At 43.0% G+C, this 24832-nt stretch overlaps 1 protein-coding gene and 1 pseudogene across 7 annotated transcripts in view; both read left to right on the forward strand.

The window, feature by feature from the left end:
* Positions 1-15681, forward strand: part of LOC135201932 (UPF0764 protein C16orf89 homolog) — a 31101-nt pseudogene extending 15420 nt beyond the window's left edge.
* The window catches only part of LOC135202221 (uncharacterized), a 168186-nt gene that overhangs the window by 49453 nt on the left and 93901 nt on the right, over positions 1-24832 (forward strand). The gene's annotated exons all lie outside the window — the stretch shown is intronic.

Genomic DNA, 24832 nt, shown 5'->3' on the forward strand with positions numbered 1-24832 from the left:
TGAAATCGCAAGTGCAGTTCTTTTTCATTTTCATATTTTATTGAGATTGCATTGTTTACTGGGATCAATGTTTCCGCTATTTCCCGGGAATTGATCCTTCCCCTTTTTATTTGTATGAAGTGAAATCGCAAGCGCAGTATTCTTTTCATTTTCATATATATTTTGATTGCATCAATTCATTATGGATCAAGGTTTCCATAAACCTTGATCCATAAAGGTAAAGGAATGGATCCTCCTACCCTTGCGCTCGGCACCGAGGGCGCAAATGCGCTCGATCCGAGCCTTATTCATTGTGAAGTGAATCGTAATGCAAGATTCTTTTTCATTTTATTCCTTTTATTATTGATTGCATCAATATTTTATTTGTTCAAGTTCCGCTCAGTCAGGGAATTGATCCTTATGCCCTTGCATCGGGCCGATGGCACGATTGCTCTTGGGCTCTTATATTATTGTTGGGTACATGGGTGCTGTGCGGGGGGGTGGGGAACGAGAACCCCCCCCCCAGCCTCAGCTCCCACAGATGGCCCTTCCCCTTGGGGGGGGGGGGGCGGGGGGGGGGGGGGGGGGGAGGTTATCGGCGTTCTTCATCCTCGCCCGATCCGTCGAGCGCGCGGGGGAGGGCGCTCGGTGCCCGATGTACAATTGTATTCGGGGTCTTCCACTCGTTCGGAGAGGGCTCACCCCCCCGCGCGAGGGACTTCCCCCCCACTAATCGCTACTACTGTTATTTCCGCAGGTGCTACTGCCACGAGGGTGGACCTTGGTGAGGTATGGGCGTCCTTCCATTTGCAGGACGTGCTAGTGTCCAGGGGCTGCGGTTCTATGTCTGGGCCTACTGCGGTCACCCATGGAGTGGGTGACCACGCTCCAGGTGACGACGTCCCTCCTCACCTGGTGTACTCACCTCACGTGGTAACAGTCTTGCCTACAGCCGCTGTGAAGTGCCGTTCGCCGACCGAGAAGGGGGTGGGCGTGCCGCCGCCGCTCGTGGTTGCCGCGCTGCAGCGACCACACTTCCGCTGCCCTAGAGCTCGCCCCTGGACCTGCCGCCGGTACCAGGATGTTGCTGGCTGCTGCTCCCACTTCCTGTTTTGTTTTCCGGTGCTGCCTGCCGTACCTGCCGATTCTGGGCTGACTGTCCATGCATTGCTTGCTGCGCTGCTGTCCCTGCCGTTGCTGCGCTGGCTGTCCCTGCCCGTTGCTGCGCTGGCTGTCCCTACCGATGCTGTGCTGGCTGTGCCTGCTGTTCCTGAGATGCCCATACCTGCTGATGTCGTCCTGTTCGTAGTGGTACTACCCCAGACTTTGGTCTGTCTGTACAGGTGCGTCGGGCCCTGTGGCTTCGGCTACAGCAGCCCCGGCTTCGCCCTGGATAGCAGATCTTATGTCTGTCCTGAGGAAGCTGACGAAGAAGAGGAGGAAGGTGTCGTCGTCGTCGTCGTCGTCTTCATCTTCTTCATCGTCGTCGGCTGCCGCCTCTTCCCCTCGACTTCTAAGGCTTCACAGCCGAGGAAGAAGAAGGTTGCCTCTTCCTTCCTAAGAAGTCTCCCTCGGGAGCTTCTCGGGACCCGTCTTACCTCGGTGGGTACGGGAGGGTTCCTTCCGCTGGTCCTCCTGCTCCTTCGGGAGCGGGGCCCGTCTCTTCTTCCACAAGGAAGAAGACTACGGGGACCAGAGGGGTACCGGCTAACACCGGTACTTCCTCGCCTGGTGTCAGTGGTTCTGCCACTGCATCAGGGTCCGTCTCGGCCTCTCGTTCGCGGGAGGTATCGAGTGTACGGTCGCCTACCAGCGACCGTGCAGCCAGGAACCAGACCTCTGAGTCCGCTCAGCGTCAGGTTCACGGCACGGGGCGGAAGACTGGTGACAGCCGCTCACGCGACTCTCACCAGACCAGCTCTCACTCTCGCGGCGAACAGCTGGCCACCCGGGGACTGACGGTTCCCCCACGACCGCCACCCCGGGCTGAGGCTGGGAAGAGGTCCTCCCGTTCGCCGGTGCCAGCCACGGCTGGAACCAGCGACGTGACGTGCCGTGAGGACAAGCACCGGTCTCACTGTGACAGTGGAGCCTGCAGGTTCGCCTGACCGTCGCTCTCACAGAGAGCGATCGGGTACGGCAACCAGCACCAGCTCTTCTGACACTCGAGATCGGGGCCGCTGTGCTCAGTCCAGCCGTTCTCCACAGCGAGACGGTTCGACCAGGCCTGCAGCTCGATCGCCACCGCGGGTTGACGATCGCCTGCAGCCCTCCAAGCCTGCTGGTTCTGCCAGCGAGCGACGAGGGAGCGTCAGGTCTGCCTCTCCCGTACCTTCAACCTCCTCGGGTTACACCGGGAGGAGCGAGGTATTGAGGAGTGATCGTGAGGGGTGCGCCCCTCATGATCCCACCACGACGCCCTACGTGCCAGGCACGGTTCTTGGACCGGCCAGGACGTATGCGCAAGTGGATGGAGAAGACCGAGAGGGCTGTCGCTGTTCCCCCCCCTTCTTAGGAGGAAGGTTCTCGGAATATGCTCTTGTTCGAAGGGCTTAACTCAAGATGCTGTGACTTCCGAGATCCAGAGGAACTTTGCCGAGGTTATGGCGCTGATTCGTCAGCACAACGACCTCGGGGAAGGATCGCCGCTCCCACCAGCAGAGCCACGTCTCGGCTCGAGTCGTTTTGGGGCCCGAGAGGGAACCCAATTCGACGGTGGGTCTGCCGCGATCGGAGCTTGCCGACTGTGTTGAACCAGGTAGTCTCTCGTCTCCGGACAAGAAGGCTCTCTCAGTTCTGGCCGGTCGAACAAGCTACTTCACCTCCTCTCTGCGACAGAGGCGTTTCTACGTGTCTTCGGACACCGTATTTGAATACCCTTCGGTCCTCCTGAGGTTTCGACCTCGACGAGGACTGGAATGAGTCGGAGGACGGTATCGGCTCTCTCCTGTCAGGTGTCGATCAGCCCCACCCAGACGACGTTCACAGTGGCGGCAGACCCTTACCTACAGTATGAGTTCGTAACCCTCCTCGGGAAAACGTTTTCTCCTGACGATACGTTTTCCCAGGCTCTACGGCGATGGCTGCTCCTTTTCTTCTCCAACTGCTAGTTCCGCTGGGAAGGCGAGCCAGTATCCAATTCCTCCCCCATTCCCTCTCTCCTTACGGCTACGAGGGAAAGGGGAGGGATCCTACAGAGATTTCTCTGTAAGATCCCACGTTAGGGGCTGCGCTACCGGGGGGACCTTCGGGTCCTACCTGACGTAAGCCCCGGTCGTTGAGGAGGGATCCTGCCCCTTTCTCGATTCCTACGGGAATCGAGAGGACCACCAGCCAATATCGTTTGACGAATTCGGTGGGGGGTTTCGCAGAGTGCTTAGAATTCTACGGAATTTCTAGCGCACTCAGAGTGTTCGAGTTTTTTACGATCTCCAAACACTTAGGCGAGACCACGGTCCAAAGTGAGCGAGAATCCCCGATAATTGTTACACGATAATCGGGAACCTCGCTTATGCTCGAATTCCTGTAATTTCTAGCATTTGGAAGAAGACTGCTGCTGAAGAAGAGTATCTCACAGTAGGCGTTTAACCTGGAATAGAGAAGAACGGACGGGAACTTCCAGTTTGGCTTGAACTATCGTCTTCGGTATTCTGTTCACCATTGAAGCTTTCCTTTGGGAAAGACTTCTCCTTCACTCTCTTGACTAGAGAACGAAGGCGGTCGATCTCCAATCCTTATTCTCATTCCTCGAGGGGAAAAGAATTTAGGATGGAGGTCGTGGTACGAACCTACAAAATACTACGTATATTACCCTCGCGACATGATTCATTTAACAGTTGAATTGTCCGGGGGGTAGGCGCATACCGTAGTTAACTTCTACGGTTTGTGACCGAGACGAATTGTATCTTAATTGAACTGCAACTCGGGGTTGCCTGCAACCTCCCAGCAGTTATCAGTTTCGATTTTAGATACTTGGTATTGTCATGACAACACCAAATCAGCTTTTGTATTTACCGAAATCCGTTTCGGTTAAATATAATTGCTCGAGCATATTCTTTATGCTCGATGGTTCTAGCCGAACGCATTCCTTCGTGGAATAATGGATTACCTGGCAACTCAGGATGACGAGTCACCGAGAGCTACTGCGTATTGAACTGCCTGATAGCGGCTCAGTATCAGCTAGGTCTCGGAGATGCACGGTCGGTTACGTCTCTCTCTCCCCTGGTTTGATTGACTACCGAACCGTATCTCTGCCCAACAATCATGGACTTAGGTCTCTGATTAACGGGGATTCTCGCAATAATGAAGGACCATCTACTGCTGTGACGCTCGATTTCATCCGCCTTCCGACATTGCGAGAATTTTCAACAGAGATATCTCTTGGACTCTTTCATCTTCTGTTTACCGCACGTAACAGAAGTCTGTACTAGTCAACCGCTGCATCGCACAGCGATAATGCGAATGATTTTTGCAGACATCTGAGTTTGTCTTCAAAATATCTCGTATTCGTAGGTGTGCAATTATTCATTGCTCGCCCCAATTAACAGATATGTCAGAAGACATCGCCTACTCTCCGACCTGACAGCTCTACTTCCAATGTTCAGCCCATGAGAAGCAGTTCTTCAGGCAGTATTTCCCTGTCTTCATTACTGAAAAGCGCTCCGCTTTTATTGCAACTACGATCCTCACCGGACAGCAATGAATAGCGGTTAGCGTTCTCAGTCTTTGTAGCACAGGTTCAGAATCTTGAGAATCCTTCTCTCGGTTCAGCTGTGAAGACGTAGGTTGCATTTTCTGTACACCTTCGTCTTCAACGACACATAGTGTTGTTTCTCCTTAGCCGAGAATCAACTATACTATGAGATATCTTGCCATCAAGGACCTCGGTCTCTAGAAGGCAATTGACTTTCGCCTGTTGGGCACATGCCTTAAGAGAGTCATCACCTTGCCTTCTGGCATCGGTGACGAACAAATTATTTGTTTAGTCTCTTGGCATAACCCTTTTAAGGCGAAGGTCACGTGACTTGCTCGGGTGCTTGGACAACTTGCCTCCTACCGAACGCAGTCAGTCGGCAGCTGTCAGAGCGCCCAAGTCTGTTACGAACTTCGCTGTGGACTTAGTTCGGTTGTTCCATAACAATCTTTTCTTCGTCCTAACGGCTTGTCACAGTACCCATACCATCGACAACCCACCATTGAGTGTCGGTGTCCTATCCACTACCGAGAACAACAACTTCGCTGCAGACGGATAGACCAGTATGGGTACAGGACATCACCGAAGTCGAGAAGAGGGATAGGTCATACGACCATTCCCTTCTTTTCTTCTGAGGTAATTGCATGACTTTTCCTGCGAAGTCAAGCATCCAGGGGATGGGGATTCGTGACGCTCGATTTCGTACCGAATTCGTAGCGAAGACTCTGAACCCTTCGGTTCCTGACGATCGGTTAGAGTCCTTCACAATCCCCTCCCTAATGGACTTCACCGCCTTCGATTGCGAAGGAGATGCTGCTTTGTCCTGTGAAAGCGCGACCGCGCTTTCTGAAGAAACTCGACATCCCAGGCTGAGTGTTGAAGACTCTTCGTCAGCACCAAGATGACCTAGAAGTACACTCCCTCGAGTTACACAAGAACTTCTCCTTGGCGCAGGTACTGAAGGCAGGGGTCTGGTACAACCAGACCACCGGCACCTCCTTCTACCTTTTGGATATTGCCCACAGGTCCTTGGATCGTTTCCTTAGGACCCGTGGTGGCTGCTCAACACGTTGTCTAGCTAACCCAGACCCTAGCAGGCTGAACAGCATCGAGTCCTGGTGTGACTGTAAGAATAGATAAGTGAATGAGAGAGTGACTGGCTTCTCTTCCTATCTTTTTCTCCCCCTCTACCTGTGGGTAGAGGGATACGGTCATCACCTTGCTGGATAAGGACGAGATGCCGGTGAGCTACTCGACAGAGCCCCATCCTATCCCTTTCACTAGGATGGGAGCGAAATATCCACCACTTCCTCCTACAAGGGGGGGGGAAGTGGATGCCAACAAGAGACAAACCATAACTTTATGTTGCCTCTTGCAAATAGGAACTTGTTCTTGTTTGCTGGTACGAAGAGATACGCTTGCCTCTCTCTTAGTACTTGGTCCAGAGGTCTGACCATTGATCCTGCGGTGCACACCCCGATCAATCGGACAGAGGCTTGGATCCCTCCCTCGCTCTTACGACCAGGGAGGCATTCCAAGGTTGGGCGAACACCAGTCTGTTCACAAAAGACTCAGATTCCTCCCACCAAGAAGTGAGTCTTCCTATTGTAAAAGGACCGAAGGTTTGTATGCCGTGTCGGAACAAATGACAATTTGTCCAAAATTGCATTTTTCCTAACTATACAAACCTGAGGTCCTTTTACACATAGCCCCACCTCATGCCACCCCTCACTCTGCAGTTTTTGCTTGGGCCAAAAGCAAAAGTGATTTGTTTACCTACCAGTCGCGCGCGCCTGTCGGACAAGCAGTTAACTACCGAACCCCTTGTTCGAAAGCTTACGACCTATCCAGCTGCCGCTAGTACCTTCCTATTGTAAAAGGACCTCAGGTTTGTATAGTTAGGAAAAATGCAATTTTGGACAAATTGTCATTTTTAACCTCGAGCAGGTTTGAACCTCTCAACAAGGCTTCGTGGAAGGATCTCACTAAGAAGACCCTATTCCTGGTTGCGTTGGCAACAACCAAGAGGATAGGAGAATTGCAAGCCTTTAGCAAAAATGTAGGCTTCAATGGAGAGAATGCAGTCTGCTCGCTGCAACTAGGTTTTCTCGCCAAGAACGAGAATCCTTCTCAGCCATGGCCCAGATCCTTTACCATACCAGGACTCATTTGGTAGGACAGGAAAAGGAGAGAGGCCTTTGTCCACTGAAGGCCCTAAAATTTTATCTGCAGAGGACCAAAAACATGAGAGGACAGGCAGACAACCTCTGGTGCTCGGTGAAGAAACCTTCGTTAACCTGTCAAAGAATGCACTAGCGTTCTTTATCAAGGATTTAATAAGGGAAGCTCACCAGAACTGTGACGAGAAAGCTTCCCAATCCTCAAGTCAAAGCACACGAAGTAAGAGCTGTGGCGACTTCAATGGCTTATAGACACAAAACAAGTCTATGAAATCGATTTGGAACCGACATTCTGGCGAAGCAAGTCAATCTTAGCAGATTGTTACCTAAAAGAGGTACAGACCCAATATGAGGATTGTGTTCCCTGGGTCTGTACGTGCCTCCAGCGCTGTAGTTGGAGAAGGTACTACTGCCTCTAACCTATAACCTTGTTTATACCCTTGCATCTTCTTGAACTTGATCTCACAGATTGTCTGTGAAGGTTGTTGCAACCTTCCACGGTCTGGGGTGCAAGTCTAAGTTAGGTTTTATGGAGTGTGTTTTTAGTGTGTTAGTGGGTCAGGTGGTCAGCTCATTGTCCATGGCTATGCCAGGATAGCAAGGGTGGTGGTCTAGTCATGTTAAGGTCGAGGACCGTGTGACAGCCCCACAGAGACTTTCTACAGCCCCCTGGGTGGATCGCTGGGTCTCTCAAGGAATGCAGGCGAATGAGGCAGGAAAACTATGAAGCCAGCTTCCTTATCAGGTAGGAACCAGATTATTGGTACAGCTCATATATAGCGATTAATAATCATACGAATTCCCAACGGTGTTGCGGTTCTCTAACCCACCACCAATGGTGTCAATCAGCTATATATATGTAACTACCAGGGAAGTTAGATATTTAAAAATAGTATTTTCATTTTAAAATAAGTTTTTATTGTAGTGTCTTACCGAACAATTATAGAGCCGTGATTTCCACGAGCGGCAGGATACTAAATTCAAATTTAGCGCGTCGGCGTCGCCAACACTGGTGGTGATAACGTCATCTCCCTCCACTCGCGGGAGAACCAGGTACAACTGCCCAGGTGAATCCAATTCTTTTCCTGCCGGCGTCCGGTGAACATTCGGTGGTCGGTGCGGTTGGATGACTTTGCTTCGCTTTTTTTCTTGTGGATTTGATCTTCGGAATTGGTGAAGTACTCTTTTTTGGCGTTGTTATTATTTTGCTTTTTATTTAGGCGTTGCCATGTCGGATTCTAGTCCGTCGGGAGTTAGGTTTTGCATCTCAGGATGTAAAACTAGATTATCCAAGTTAGAGTATGATTCTCACACTAAATGTGTTAAGTGTAGGGGACAGGTTTGTTCAGCAGATCGAACATGTAACGAGGTAGTGATTGGACTGATTCTCAATGGAAGTTTTTTAGTTCATACTCGGAGAAATTAGCTAAAGACAGAATTAGAAAGCAGCGCTTAGGGAAAGTAGACTTAGCTCTGCTTCGTCTTGCGATGCATCTGTTTCCTTCTGTTTCTCCTCAAATTGTTATGTCTCCTTTAACTACACCTCCTATTCCTCCTACTAATCCCACTTCTCCGGCTTCCCGTGTAGTTTCTTCCGACACCATTGCCAGTCTGGAATCGAGGTTAGATCAGAAATTTTCGGTACTAGCGAATACGGTTTTGCAACTTGGTAATTCAGTTAAGACGTTTTTGGAGAAAGCGGCTTCAGGTAAGAGTGTAGTTGAGGGTGCGTCTGTCTGTCCTGACACGTCTCCTAGACAAAGGTCACTGTCCAGCTCCCCCGCACCGGGGAGAAGACATACCGGAAGTCCAAGGGAGTCGATCGGGATTTGCCCACAGACAGGCGCCTCTCTTGTTGAGCCTGTTGCGCCTCAACAGGGCTCGGTTAAGCGTTGGAAAGGTGTTGCGGTCAGACGCCTTTCGAATGATTCAAGCGATTCGTCTCCGGTCGCGCGGCGCTCTTGGCGAGATTCGCCCGTTTCGCGTACCCTTAAAGAGGCGTTCAGGCGCCGATTCTTCGCCTCCTCCAGTCAAGCGGTATAAGGAGCCTGAGAGTAGGGTTGCGCCGCGGCCGTTAGCGGCTCGTTCGTCGCCTCAATCTGTGCCTTTTTCGGCTCCATCTACTAGTAGAGATTGTGGTTTTAGCGCTGTAGCTAGCAGTTCTAAGGGTGTTTCTTTAGGCGCTTTTTCGTCTGTTACGCCTGATGCGCCTGTTTCGCCTCGAATTTCGGCGGCTCCGAGCGAGGCGCAAGTAGTTTTTTCCGCCTCCTGCTGAACATTTAGGCTCTTCCAAGCCTACGTTAACTGTTTTTGATTCGTCTCTGGCGCCTTTGCGCAAGCAGTTAGAGATGTTAACCAACTGGATGAATGAGTCCAAGGGTGGTTCGAAACCTTCAGATCAGGTTGTAGTTCCGTCTACTTCTTCGGCGGTATCGGAGAATGAAGAAGAAGTAGAGGAGGAGGATTCACATCACCTCTCGTGTTATTCACATCTCCTTAGATTTCTTCTGGTATCTTATCCAGATTATTTTGAGAAAGCGGCTCCGCGCTCCCCAACTTCGACTTTTTTGATGAGGAGGAAAACTTCAGACCCTCTCCTCCCAAAACTTGTTCTATCTAAAGCGGTTAGACATTCGTTGAAAGAGACTGAGAAATGGATGTCTATGAAAAGAGACTTAGGGAAGGCTCTTTTGCTTACCCTCCCTCTAAGTGCTCGTAAGAGGTATAGGTTTTATGTAACTGGGAAGCTCCTTCTCTGGGAGTTTCTGCCTCCTCCCAGGGAGACTTCTCCAGTTTAATCGACTCCTCTAGAAGATCTGCTTTCGCCGCAGCGAAAGTTTTCTTTACAGCGCCGGAGTTGGACCACGTTGTAAAGAATCAATTTAAACTTTTGGAAGTCTTTAGCTTCCTTGATTGGACTATTGGCGCTTTAGCGGCCAAGATCGAAGACTGTCCTTCTCTTTCTCAGGAGTAGCGGAGGATTGGATTGGTGTTCTGTCCTGTGCGGACAAATCCATTAGGGATGGTATTGATGAGTTAGCTTCGCTCATCGGCCTTTGGTACCCTTAAGAAAAGGCAACTTTGGTGCTCCTTTGCTTCTAAAAGGGTTACTTCCCAACAGAAGTCTGCTCTCTTGTTCGCTCCTTTTGTGAAAGATAACCTCTTTCCAGACGATGTAGTGTGTCAGTTTCGTCTGCGCTAGATAAGAAATCTACTTCGGATTTACTGGCACAGTCTACTAAGAGACCTAAAGCTCCTGTGGAGACTGTTCCTTCGGTTTCTCCTCTGGCCCAAGTGCCTTTTCGAGGGAGAAAACCCAAGCGCTTCTTTCGGCCGAAGTCGAATTTGCGACCTCAGTCTAAGGCCTCGGCCAAGGTTAACAAACTTTCCAAATGAAAGCTCGGTTCTTCATGCACCAGTGGGAGCCAGGCTGGCTCTGTTTTGGGAGGAATGGGAAAACAGAGGAGCAGAAGCCTGGGTAGTGCAAGTACTCAAGTTCGGCTATCGTATTCCTCTCGTTTCACCTCCCTCGCTCTCACCTGTGCCAATTCCATTCCAGGGCATATTCTCCGGGCTCAGACAAATTTCTGGCGCTAGCCGCAGAAGTGGAAGCGCTTGTTCGCAAAGAAGCGATAGAACAGATAGAAGGGGATTTTCCTCCAGGCTTTTACAATCGCCTTTTTGTAGTTCCAAGTCATCAGGGGGCTGGAGGCCGGTTTGGATGTGAGCGCCCTGAACTTGCATGTCCAGGAAAAGAAAAACAAAATTTCATATGGAGACCACTCGGTCGGTTCTGGAGTCCATCAGACAGGGGGATTGGATGGTCTCTCTGGACATGCAAGACGCTTATTTTCACATTCCGATACACTCGCGAATCTCGGAAGTACCTGAGGTTCATGTTCGAAGGCAAGGTGTTTCAGTTTTCAGGCGCTTTGCTTCGGACTAGCGACCGCCCCTCAAGTTTTCACCAGGGTTCTATCCCCGATAGGAAGCTGGCTGCACATATTAGGAGTAAGAATCTCCCTCTATCTGGACGATTGGCTTCTCCGGTCGGAATCAGAGAGTCGGTGCATGAAGGGGACCTTGGAAACAACTCTGGATCTTGCCAGAAAGTTAGGAATTCTGGTCAACAAACAGAAGTCCCAGTTGGTTCCATCTCAGAGCATCCTTTATTTGGGGATGATTCTGAATGCTCAAGTTTCGGGCTTTTCTGTCCCCGAAGAGGGTTCAAGGCTGTCTGGAGACAGTTCAGGAGTTCTTGGACAAAAAGGTAAGTTGCTGCCAATCAGTGGATGAGGCTCCTGGGCAAATTGACGTCAGTGGAGAAATTTGTGATGTTGGGAAGACTGCACATGAGACCTCTGCAGTTTTTCCTGAGAGCCTCTTGGTGCAGGAAGACACAACCAGACTCGATTACCTTTCCTGTCACAGATCAAATAAAAGAGGACCTAAGGTGGTGGCTCTCTCGAGCAAGGTTGGAAGAAGGGTTAGATTTACGACCCATCCTCCCGAACCTACAGTTCTTTTCCGACGCATCGACACAGGTTGGGGAGCCCTACTGGGAAATCAACGGACTTCAGGAGCTTGGTCGGAGAAGGAGAAGAAGTTCCACATAAATGTAAAGGAACTGTTAGCAATTTTCTTGGGGCTCAGACAGTTTCGGAGCTTAGTAGAAGGTCGAGTAGTGGCAGTGCATTCCGACAACTCCACGGCTCTCTCGTACGTGCGGAAACAGGGGGGGACTCAGTCTTTCTCTCTGTACGAAGTAGCCAAGGATCTCCTCCTGTGGTCAAACGAAGCGAAGGTTCAGCTAGTCCCGAGATTTGTTCCGGGAAAGATGAACGTCCTGGCAGACGAGTTAAGTCGTCAACAGCAAGTGTTACCTCTGGAGTGGACTTTGGACAACAAGATTTGTCAGAAACTTTGGCGCCTTTGGGGACGACCGTCAATAGACCTGTTCGCGACATCAAGGAACAACCGTCTTCCTCTCTTTTGTTCTCCAGTCCCAGATCCTCTAGCTTGGTCGGTGGACGCAATGCTGTTGGATTGGTCGGGTCTGGAAGCTTATGCATTCCCTCCTCTCCGTCGGTCTCAATAAGAGAGGTGCTTTAACAAGTTCATGTCGCACAGCAATGTAACACTGACGTTAATCGCTCCCTTTTGGCCCAGGAAAGAGTGGTTCCCGGACCTTCTCCAGTTGTTAGTAGACTTCCCCAGACTTCTTCTTCCAGAGAAGTGGCTTCTCAACAACCTCACTTCAAGAGGTTCCACCAAAACTTGTCCGCTCTAGCTCTGACAGGGTTCAGACTGTCCGGAATCTTGTCAGAGCGAAAGGATTTTCAAGAAGAGCTGCAGAAGCTATCGCTCGTTGTAGGAGAGAGTCTTCTAACAAACTCTATCAAGGGAAGTGGAGAATCTTCAGAGAGTGGTGTAGAAGTGCTAAAGTCTCTACTTCTGCGACCTCTTTAACAGAAATAGCAGATTTTCTTCTATTTCTTAGGAACTCTAAGAAACTGGCTCCTTCGACGATCAGAGGATATAGAGCCATGCTCTCTTCGGTTTTTCGACATCGAGGTTTGGATATTTCCTCCAATTCAGATCTGTCGGACCTCATTAGGTCTTTCGAAACTACTAAGCTCCCGCAAGATACAGTGGCTTGGAACTTAGATGTGGTGCTTAAGTTCCTCATGGGGCCACCGTTTGAGCCTTTGAAGTCGGCTTCATTCAGGAACTTGACTAAGAAGGCACTCTTTCTTATTGCACTAGCTTCTGCTAAGCGTGTCAGCGAATTGCACGCTATAGACAAAAGAGTCGGTTTCTCTCAAGGCAATGCTGTATTTTCGGTATCTTTGACCTTTCTAGCCAAAAATGAGAATCCTTCTAATCCTTGGCCGAGGAGTTTTGTGGTAAGGAACTTATCTGATTTGGTTGGACATGAGGAGGAAGAAAGGCTCTTATGTCCAGTCAGGGCTATTAAGCAGTATCTGTTTGCCACTAAGGGTATTAGAGGACAATCTTCTAAGCTCTGGACCTCGGTTCAAAATCCCTCTCGTCCTCTCTCTAAGAATGCTATATCGTTCTTTATTAGAGAGCTTATCAGGGAAGCTCACTCGCAGTCCGAGAACGACAATCTTTCCGTTCTGAGAGTTAAAGCTCACGAGGTTAGAGCAGTGGCAACTTCTTTAGCATTCAGAAAGAATTTATCTTTAGCTTCGATTCTTCAGAGCACGTTCTGGAGATCGAATTCGGTTTTTTGCGAGTCATTATCTCAAAGAGATAGAAACAGTTTTCGAGAATTGTAAAACGTTAGGTCCGGTGGCGGTTTCTGGCATGGTGTTGGGAGAAACGGCACAGGGGTCGTCACCTCTATGCTAACTTTTCACCTTGAATAGGTTGTCGAGTTCAAGGGAAGCTGGGGGTACTGAGTACCTGGGATACTCACCAGTCTGTTAGGTCAGATTTTACAATGGTTGGGTATATATGTTTTTAAATCTGGTGTTGGTGACAAATGTTTTGTATGATTGAATTTCTGGTCTTAGCCCAGGGCAAGGGCAATCTTTGTTGTTACTATCCTCCGTCAGTCAGCCTTGACTCGCTTGAACTACGGAAGGATTCCACTCCTGTAGAGGCTAACTTTGGTCAAATTCCAATTCCTCTACAATAGTAAGAAGAGCACCGACCAGAGGCAGTAACAGTCTGCTGTAGCTCTCTTACAAGGTAAGGTACAACAGACACCTTGAGTGTTTACTGGTATTGCAATAAATGTAACCATTTAAAAATACTAGTGGTCCACTGAATCCCACCTTCCCATAAATGTGTAATCAGCTCTATAATTGTTCGGTAAGACACTACAATAAAAATGAAATTTTCATTATTAAAATGAAGTTTTATTGTATACTTACCGAACAATTATGATTATACCCACCCTCCTCCCCTTAGGTGGACGGACGGGCAGAAAGAATTGGATTCACCTGGGCAGTTGTACCTGGTTCTTCCGCGAGTGGAGGGAGATGACGTCATCACCACCAGTGTTGGCGACGCCGACGCGCTAAATTTGAATTTTAGTATCCTGCCGCTCGTGGAAACCAGGGCTCTATAATTGTTCGGTAAGTATACAATAAAACTTCATTTTAATAATGAAAATTTCATTTTTAATATACTTACCTGGTAGTAGTTACATATATAAAAGGTCCCTCCCTCCTCCCCTCTGAGACAGGGGCATGGAATTTCTGAGGGCAATGGGAATGGTTCCAAGTACCTGGATAGAGGGAGCACAGGTATGATCACCTGACCGTCTATCAGCGATAGCCGCGAATTTTGAATTTTTGCCGTGCGCGTGACGAATCGGCGGGATAAAGCTATATATATATATATGTAACTACCAGGTAAGTATATTTAAAAACTTATTTTAAAATGAAAATACCATATTTAAAACTAGCTTTGAAGCTTCCTGTTTTCTAATTTGAGTTATGTATGCATTTCTTTGTCTATTACCAATATGTAGAGTAGAAAAATTTGTGGTAAGTCTTAAAATCATCTACTGTACTATAAATACTTTGATGAAAGCAAAACACTTCCTTAGGTCACTTTTGGCAAACTTATGCCAGTTATAACCTTTCAATGGTTTAATGTACCTTTTATCATTGAACTGAACAGCAAATATTAACCAGAATACCAAACTCTTTGACTTTACAGGCCAGTAGTTCCTGACAAATCTCTAGAAGATAAAGCAGATATTGTGATGAGGCTACTCAGTGAAAGAACTCCAGCTTCCAAAGTGATAAGGAAAAATTCAAGTGTATCAGATGAAGTTGGAACCTCGAAAATAAACCATATGCCTCCTAGCCAGTCCAGTCCTTTTGCTCAATATTTAGTATCAACGAAAATGGTAGGAACACCAAACGAATATTCAGCATCTACTTTTTATTTTATTATTGCTAGCATAATTTTGGTAATGTTGGGAATAATTAGGTATAATCATAATAAAAGAAGAAACCTTTAGTATTTAGAGGGAAGCTCAGATTTTTATAATTCCCTGTAATAACCAAAAAGGAGAGGTGAAGAATGTGATATTTAGCATGAATTAATGCTCCCTTTTGAGGCTGGTAGCCTATATAAACCTGTAGATTAAAACACTTTATTATGTGCACTCAGGCTTGGGTGTAGATGTGTAGATATATACAAGTATTCATAGAATACTTTTTGATATTTTATTGGTACTAGTTACAGTAGTATTAGTATGGATTATATGGAAAAAATATTGTGGTAACATTGCTTTTAGTGATTATTTTCATGTAGTATACCTATCAGATTTGGTCCATGGTAAAAAGTTTTTATGATCTTCAGTAATGCCTATTAACATGTCATTTTTCTTATAGCTGTAAGTTATACCATCTTTTAGATGTTTTCTCCATTAATACCGTATTGCCTTTGACAATGCAATCCTCTACCAGCATTTACAATCTTCTCTCCATAGGCAGTCTTTCACAATTCAGTCCTTTTTTCACTTTAAATATTTTTTTCACTTTAAATATTATTTTTAGGAAAATTCCCAGATCTTCACATACTGAAGCTCTCCTGATCATCTGATTTTTCTCTTTTATGTAAAGGAATTTTTTAAAAGTGATTGCCAAATGTATATCATTCCTCAGAGGCTTCTACAGTTTTGTGAATGAGGACCATCTTGTACCAAGAACTTTGAATCAGTCTTATTAAAAGAAAATAAGGCACAGCTGTCCATAGAATGACCCTTATGCACACACATGTAATGGTTATTTTACGGTTTCAAGTACATAATTTTGTTTTGGTCATTTGATATCCATGTTGAAGAGAATGTGATCTTCAAATAAATTCCTGCATTACTCACAAAAAGTGCCATTGCTGCGATTGCAGCTTGGAATATGTAAAGAAATTTGTAAATTGACAATACCAAAAAGAAGGGCTTACTCAACCAAAAATATTTTATTGTTATTATTAATTATTATTATTATTAGGGAGGAGACCTTCTTTGAGGGCAGTAGCATTGAAAATTATGGCTGTTTCTATGGCATTTAATTGTACAGCATTCTCAATTTATCTTACAATCTTTTCATCAGCATGTGGGTGTTATAATAATCTAGACGACAAAGCAGATATTCCTGCACTAGTGAGATTTTTAAAATGTATTAAGATTTTGTATGAAATTAGTAGCATGATAAATTTTAACCTATTTGATTTTTTCATAGTCATCATTTGAAGTACCTAATTATTTTTAATTAAGGTGTAAATGGTGCTAAATGAATGTATGCATGTCAGATAGTTTTTAAATTGTTGTAATTTCAACTATGTGATTTTTTTATTTTGGTGTAAATGGTTTTGAATGAGAGTGAATGTCTTGGTTTTAATTGCTGTGTATAATTAGATCTTAATTTTAGTTGTTGTGTATCATTGGGTATTTTTAATTGCAGTTTTAATTGATCAGTTGTATAAAAGATTTTAATTGATTCACTTATTCATTCATTTAATCCACTTCATTCAATCACATATACCACTACATTGCTGAATGACCTTTGCAGGTCCCAGTGCTTAGGCTATGCCTAAATTCCATGATCAATCAATCAAGCTAAGCACAAATAAAGATTTCTGTTTTCTTAGGTTTATTTCCTCTTAAACGTGTCGGCAGCACACTGGTGGTCATCTAAGAGTACAAAAGCCAATTAATTGAGATACATGATGTAGAGGTATTTATTTATAACAGGCAGTGTATTTACAATTGTTGGGTTGTTAGTAGGCCAAATTTTGTTAAGTCATAGGTTTGTAACTATAATGAAAAATCTGCCTACTAACAACCCACCAATTGCAAACACACTGCCTGCTATAAATACCTGTACCTTATGTACTTCAATTCATTCGCTTTGGTATTCTCATAGATGACCAACAGTTTGCTGTTGACACATTAGAGGAAATAAACCTAAGGCAACAGAAATCTTTATTTGTCCTTAGGAAACGTGATATACCAGCTACATGCTGAGGAAAAGATTGTAAGATGAATAGAGAACATTACAAATTAAATGCCACGGAAACAGCTGTTATTATTATACACGTACGTATTTTAGGGGGGGGGGGAAGTGAAAACTCACCAAAATATTACTATTAAAAAATATGATATATTACCTTATGTATTTTTAAGAGAAAGACTGATGGTGTCAGTTTATACTAAAGAGAGACTGCTGTTGACTATCCCTAATGCTGCGCTATTATGTAGAAGTTCATATGTACTGTTCGTACATCATAGTTCAATATATATTTATGCTGGCTAATCTGTCACAATATCTTTTACTTAGGAATTTTGTGTATTAATCCTAGCGCTTACAGTCTGGGGGCTGGTAATGATTATAAAATAAAATGTATTTCACCCTGATAAAAAAACTGCTTGCTGTAGTATATGAGTTTATCACTCCACTATTTAGAGAGATGACAAACTGAATTATTACAAAGATAAACTTTTTCTTTTGGGATATGATCAGTAGGTAAAAATAGTTGTGAGTGTAAGTAGTCAAATGGCTAACTTTCACAGAAAACTGCACTAGGTTCGTATTACGTCGTTTTTGATTTGGAAAGATATTTCCTGGCAATAGAGCAGATAGTTCAGGTTGGTAAGGTTGTCCTTAGAAATTTAGCATGGAAGGTGAGAGCCAAGGGTCCCAATAACCTTCTAGAAGGCTGTGATGTGTTGTCAGCCAACTCAAGGATGAAGGTATGCTCAAAAGTTCAGGTCATGGTTACTTTATTGCTAGTTGGTAATGTGGTATGCTATAGTAGATAACATTTCAGCCACATAGTTGAGCAGTAATTAATCATAGTAAAATCAACCACATAGTTGAACAGTAATTAATCAGGTAACAAAAGAAGGGAGTTATGAAGGAGATGGACTGGAGCCCGTAACACAGTTTAGTGATCCACTGACTGAAAGTTTGTTCATGGGAAATGTAAAAATTTCCCCATTTACTGAAAAATAAAATATTAAATTTAATGGTCCTTCTTATAGGTAGAAGTGTCTTAATGAGATTACTTCAGTAATTTAAAGGAAAATGCTCATAGAATAAGCCAGTGCACTTTTCTATAGTGATGAAGGTAACTCAATGATGGAAACATTTGCTAAGAAGTGAAATCATCAGAATATCAAAGCGCCTCATGGCCGTGGTTGGTATGGTATTAGCGTCCCACCTCGGTGGTCGCAGGTTCGAGTCTCAGCCATTTCATTGAGGAGTAGAGAGATGTGTATTTCTGGTGATAGAAGTTTCACTCTCAACGTGGTTCGGAAGTCACGTAAAGCCATTGGTCCCGTTGCTGAATAACCACTGTTCCATGCAATGTAAAAGCACCATACAAACAAACAAACATCAGAATATCAGAAGCTAATCACTCACTGAAATGTAAGTGTGGCATATAAAACCAGCACAGAACATTTTAATTTTCTACAGTTTATGAGAACAGGTCCCCTAAGTTTAAAATCAGTTCATGAAATACTCAAGGCTTCGTTGCTGTAGCACCCAAACACAATGAAAGAAAGTGAGTGAAAATGAGTGACAACAATTCTTGTTGTAAGTGATTTCTAGGTCTTCCAACTGCAAGCTGATTAACAGACTTAATGATTAACAGACTTAATGCAGGTAGAGTGGAAAATACACTTGAGATGATTTAGGTATTTGTTGAGATAGGGCGTGTAGCACTCTGGTAAAAAAATTTGTGATATTGGTAATGAAATGACTGTATATGTAAGTAATGAGGACCAGGTCCCAGTGCTTGGGCTATGCCCAAAATTCCATAATCAATCAATCAAACTAAGGACAAATAAGTAGATAGGAAATGAATGCAAGATAAAACAGAGGGGAGGGAAGTCATGAGACACCTAACCCCCAATTATTGGGTAGGCTAACTAGAGGAAAGATTCACAGTTGTAACTTCTCAAGGGTGCCAGAAGGAAGAGGACCAAAGAGAATGGAATGAATATAAAAAACAAAGTATTATTTAGCAAGGTGCATAAGCAATGATGTAAAAAAAATTATAGCACAGTGTGCTGTTACACACACACACACACACACACACCACACACACACACACACACTCGACACACACACACACACCACACACACACACACACACTGAATTAGAAAATTGGCACAAAGAGCACAAATAAAAGAGATGGACAAAAAATTATGAGAAATCTAAGCATCGATTATTATTATGATATTGGGTAGTTTGAATTAAAACAAAGACACCATTCTAGCCTCCCATGGGTGGCCAGAAGGAAAAGACCAAAGAAAACAGAATAAATGTTAAAGACAAATCTTATTCAGTAGGGTGTGGAAGTAATCCTGTAAAAATTTAAAAAACTTATATTACTGTACCCTTTACAGCACAATATGTTTTGTTAAACATAATCACACTGTAAGTACCCCTCACCTCCCCATGAGATGTCAAGAATAAACCCAATCTCAGTGATGATTGAATGACTACATATGACTCATACAGGAAAGCTAATTCTAAAAGAGGTTGTTGTACTTTTTTATATTCATATATCAAAGGCCAAGTCGCAATGTTAGTGAGTTCTGTGTACTGTACTACTGAGACAATTGTTTGTAGTGGTTATGAATATAATAGTATGTTCAGTTTGAAATGATTTTATAAATTGGACACAGTCATGGTGAACTTATTGTCAATAATAGTTTGAGATGGTTTGTCCGACCTAGCGATCCATTCATTAAGACATAACCCAAGTAGTATATTCCAGTGGGAAACAAAAAATGGGAGAAACATCCAAAGGTTGCTAATATCAATGTGGGCCATCTGCAAGATGACTCAAGAACAGTTGAACTAAAAAAATTTTATAGCCAGAAAACAAATTGAAAACAATTTTTGTTTCTGGTGATCTTAATATTAAACCTGTTGGCTTAGTTAAGGACACAGTATACAGGTTACTGATTTGAATGTAAATTTCTGTATTCTAATGAAGTTGTAAATATGGCCTGGTTAAGTATACTGTAATTTTTAATTGATTTTTGCTATTAAGAGGACTTCCATGTAAATTTACAAAATCCATTCAGATGCTTATTTTAGACTGTTTAAGTAGGTAAAGTCTTGCTTCGTTTGTGATAGGAAAGATTTAGGATGATTGTAAATGTTTTGTATATTGCATAACTGAATATTACATATGTTTTCTCCACTGTTACAAAGCTGTATTCGACTCTTCGGTAGTCATATTTTATGTTTGCGTAAGATCAGACGTATTATTTATGAAAATATGTTTGATGGATTTGTCTTTTTACTCAGTACAGGACAAGAAATACAAGGAATAGAAGTAGCCCCTACTGTTTTATAGTTAGACTAATTTCTATCCATTTTATCTCTAGGCCATTCCCAGCCTTGAATGTGTCCAACCAGGTAGATATATCCACTGACTGCTTACTGTTTTGTTAAGTTCTTTGATTCATGCCAGTTTACGGAATATAATTGTTGTGCTTCCCATACAATGGCACCTGGATCTTTAGTTAGCATATATCCATTACATTCATATCAAGTAAATGTGTACTTAGATCCTTGTTGGGTGTTCTTTCTGCTTCCTGTTTTTTTTGTTGACTTCTTTAAGTTTAGAACTGCAGTTCTCTTTTTCTTCACCTATCACTGTATGAAAACTGTTGAACATCATCTTGAAATAATCCATTCTTCAATGTTCATATTGTTATATTTATTTGATTGATCTTACCTTATCACTGTCTATCAGGGGGAAAATCTGCTATAGAAAAAAAGAAAACTTAAAGATTGTAACAATACTTTCAAAGTTGTACGGAAGATGACTTTTTTTATATCTATTTTCTTTACATAAAACAAGTAGGTGAGCATTTCTGTTTTATTGTTATTCATATACTGTATATTGTTCTTGTAACTTTAGGTGAAATGGGACTGCTGCAGTATTTGTGGATTGATTAGAATTTAAAAGAGTAATTGGGAAAATCATAACTATTTTAATCTTATGAATTGAAGATTGGCTATTTGTGTTCAATTGTATTTCAGTTACTTCAGTTATATAATATATTGTAATACTTAAGCATATAAAGACAGTGATGCAGGATTGCATTTATCAAATGTTACCTTTTATTAATTACAATTGTATTTATAATACGTATTAAGATATTGGTAAACAGTCTCATGTGTCATCCTGGGCCATTTTTCAACAAAGTTACTTTCATTCAGTAGACATTAAAAGGATCTTAGAAAATGGAAACACTGTAAGGAGAATATCCTGATGTGTTTTCCAATATTTTTTTAAAATGTGTTCTTCCAAACCAAAAAGATATCATTTTTTTTTGTAAATAGTATTTCCCAGGAAAGTGGGAATTAAGTTATGTAATGCAGTGTCTGTTCCAAAGCATTGTGCAAGTGCCGATTGTAATTATTATAGGCCATAGTATGGTTCAAGGTTACTGAAAAGTTTAAATTGTATCGAAGTACCTAATTTCGGACAGTCATAGCCCTACGTGAAATGGCTTGGTAGTACTTATAATGTTCTGTGAGATCTAAATAGATATATATCTGTGACAGTCTTGACAGTATTGAGTCCAGATTTTGTCAGTTTGGCTTTATTGCTGCCCTTAAACTTGAACACCCATAATTTTTGGTTTTTATATTAAAACATGTAACTCAGGTACTGTATGTTGTATAACATATTTAATCTCATGTACAGTTTATAATCGACTAACTGCAGTTAGTGTTTGAGAACTTTTTTTCTTGCTGCTAATATGATTCAAGGTCTAGAAAAAAAAAAAAAAGATCAGGTAGTATGATGTTCAATATTCAGGTATTTGCTTTCCGCAAATGTGATAAAGTTACTTCTAGCCTTAACAAGGCTCTTGATTGAATCAGTGGGTGGGGTATGATGATATTAAATTTTCTTAATAGTGTTGAAGAGCTTCAACAAAATTAAAGACATGTGTTAGTAACTGGTTTGGCAATGTGCTGCCAACCATGATTTGCTTTGGATTGGTAATGCAGATGTTAATAATTTTGAATATTTAATGAGACATTACTGTACTTTTCACTCTCGGCTTTCTTTCTACATATCAGCTAAGGCACCCAGGGAGCTTGCTCTGATTGACTATTATTGGGATATTTTCTTCTTCCTGGCACATTAGCAGCATTTTGATATTCATCTTTTAGATGACAGTGGTATTTATGATTGTGTCTAGAGATTGTACCCTTAGGGTTGGTGAGATTTCTCGCCAGTAACACATTGTCTCAATGACCAGTACCAGAGGTCTTTCATTTCTTTTAATTAAAGATTTGTAATGTTCTTCCTGGCTGTCTGTTTTGTTACTTCACAAATACATACTTTCGTTCATAAACAGCCATTCAGACATATTGATAAGATAGTAAACTACCGACAGGCAGGGGAACCTGCATCCACTTGTCATTCTGCATTCAACTTCACTTCCGGCCACCGTCGAGTCCAGACGTTTTCATGACTCTGCCCAACTTTTGCCATTCGAATGTTTTATTGATTAAACTTGAGTAGTACTATTTCGTTTCCTTTTTTGGTTGTTGACTGTGTTTGTATTGCAATTTATCAAACCCATCAGTCAAATAACCTTCTTGCAGGGAATTAAGTTTGCTTTTTCGTGCTGCAGTGTATACTGTTTTCGTCAGACATAACAGCTCTATTAGTTATGCAACTGCTGTATCATTCACTTATATACTTACTTTCTGATATAATTACCTTCAAACATGGTAGATTTAGCCACTTGTAAATTTCGTGACAGTAAAGTTTGCCTTATTCAAGTTATTCCTGTTTTCATGGCTTCTTTTTTATTTATTGGAAATGGCTATGTAGCCTTATTCCCTCTAATTTCTGTGGATTAGTCTTTGAGATAATTAAATACTGCAGACTAGGCTAGTTTTGACAGTGGTGGAAGAAGGTAGAGGTGTTCTCCCTTCCCTTCATCATCAGTAATTACCGTTCTTCTGAACCTCGCCACCACTCTGACTAGGACTGCAAGTTTACGGTGGAGAGTTGTCCTGCCCAACATTAGAATACTTTTTAAGCTTTTTTCTGTCGAGTCTAACACAAAAGAGAGGAGATGTCATCTGCCCTAATGAGATCCACCTGGAAGATTAGGTGATGAAATCTTCATGTTAGGCCATAAAAGCTTTAAACCACAAAGAGTGGTACAACACTGCCAGTGATGTGTGGGTCCATTAAATTATGAGACGATGTTTGATGAGAAGAGCAACCTGCCAGGCTTAATGAATATTTCAGCAGTGCTTGAACCTCTTCTTGCTGGCAGTCTGTTTTGTATTTCCTCCATGTCAATACAAGGTTATAGGGTACATGGGATGTGATTGCTTGTAATATGTAAATATTTTTTTTCAGTAGGAAATTGAGTTCATCATACAATTTTTCCTACAAGATTTGTATAACTGGGCAGTTGATTTATGGTATCTTTATTTACTGTCCATTTTCTCTCCTTTTTTTAACTCTTACATATTGATAATCTGGAAATTTTATTTTTAGGCTGTAAGCGTATTCCATTGAGTGTTTGCAAATTATAATACAGACAGTCCCCCTGCTTATCAGCAACTTCTGTTAACAGTGTTCTGGTTTTATGGGGTTTGGCTAATGATTTCGATAACCAGCTTTTCAACTACAGTAAGTGATTTTCGGCATCGGTAGAGGTTTATTGACATCAGTAACCAGGGACTGTCTTAATAATAACAATTATCAACTTAGAAGATTCTTTTTAGAATAGCCTGCTGAAAATATTTAAAATTAGTTTGATCTACACTCTATGACTATCAGTAAAACTTGTTTGGGATTTCTTAACTGTAATCGTCGCTGAAAAAAAAAGACCTTATCTCCAGACAACTAATCTATCAAGTTTCCTAACAAGATCATCTTGCATCCTTCAGTGGTTAACTAAATTTATTTCAGAACTAAATGGTGACTAAAACTTTCCCATTGTCATTTAAGACGGTTTATAACAAACCAGTTTCTTTGGCACACTCAAATCAACACAAAGAAAGTGGATCTGGGAACCCAGGAATATACCAGAGACCAACAAGCTCAAGCAGTAGAAGGGTTTAATTCTGAAGTTCAAGGATTTTCTTGTCACTTCCAAATATGACTTTTGACAAATACAGTTGTTCATGATCTGTTAACCTTGAAGCACTTAATTATTTATCTGCTTCAAGATAAAACCTGTTCGATAGGGTTATGTCATGCTCTTTTAATAGGTAGTTGTTTGAATTTCTGATGATCTCCCTCGATGCCAGATGATATTCTGATATTGTAGACTTTGTGGAAGCATCTGCAGTTTTGCATGTGAATGTGACAACTTTTAGCCAAACTGAGATTAGAGGGGGCTAACTTGAATGACTATTTTGTGGGTGGGCACTGAAGTAGATTGTTGTGGTAGAGATTTGTCACTGTTCTCTTTGAAATACTGTTTTTTTTTTATATGAATTCAAAGATCTAATCTTTCCTAATTTAGATAGTTCATTTGGAGTTGCCTAGTAGGGAGAAAAAGAGAGTATAGCTGTAAGATAGGACTTTTGAAATGTTAATACAGAACTGTCTCAGAGTCAGAGAGCCAGTAGTACAACATAATCAAAATAAACAGGTTTTTCCATCACTGGTTGATAACTAAACAGTAATGCTCACCCACTCAGACAACTTATTTGGTGAACACTTCTTGGACTTTCATGACAGATATAAAAGAATACTGTAAATACGTAGATGCCATGCTATAAATACGTGTGTTGAGACCGATTTAAGACTTGCCAACGAGCTTGGTTAGCAGTTAAACTAGAATTTCCCATAGGCAAAACTCAACCTTTTGCCACTGGAAGATCTCCTCTTCCTCTCTCTCTCTCTCTCATCGTCTCTCTCTCTCCTCTCTCTTCCTTCGGATCCTCTCTCTCTTCTCAGTTGATTGATTGACAGGTTTTT

Source organism: Macrobrachium nipponense, chromosome 30 (genome assembly GCF_015104395.2).
Source record: "Macrobrachium nipponense isolate FS-2020 chromosome 30, ASM1510439v2, whole genome shotgun sequence".
In the NCBI taxonomy this organism is placed as follows: domain Eukaryota; kingdom Metazoa; phylum Arthropoda; class Malacostraca; order Decapoda; family Palaemonidae; genus Macrobrachium; species Macrobrachium nipponense.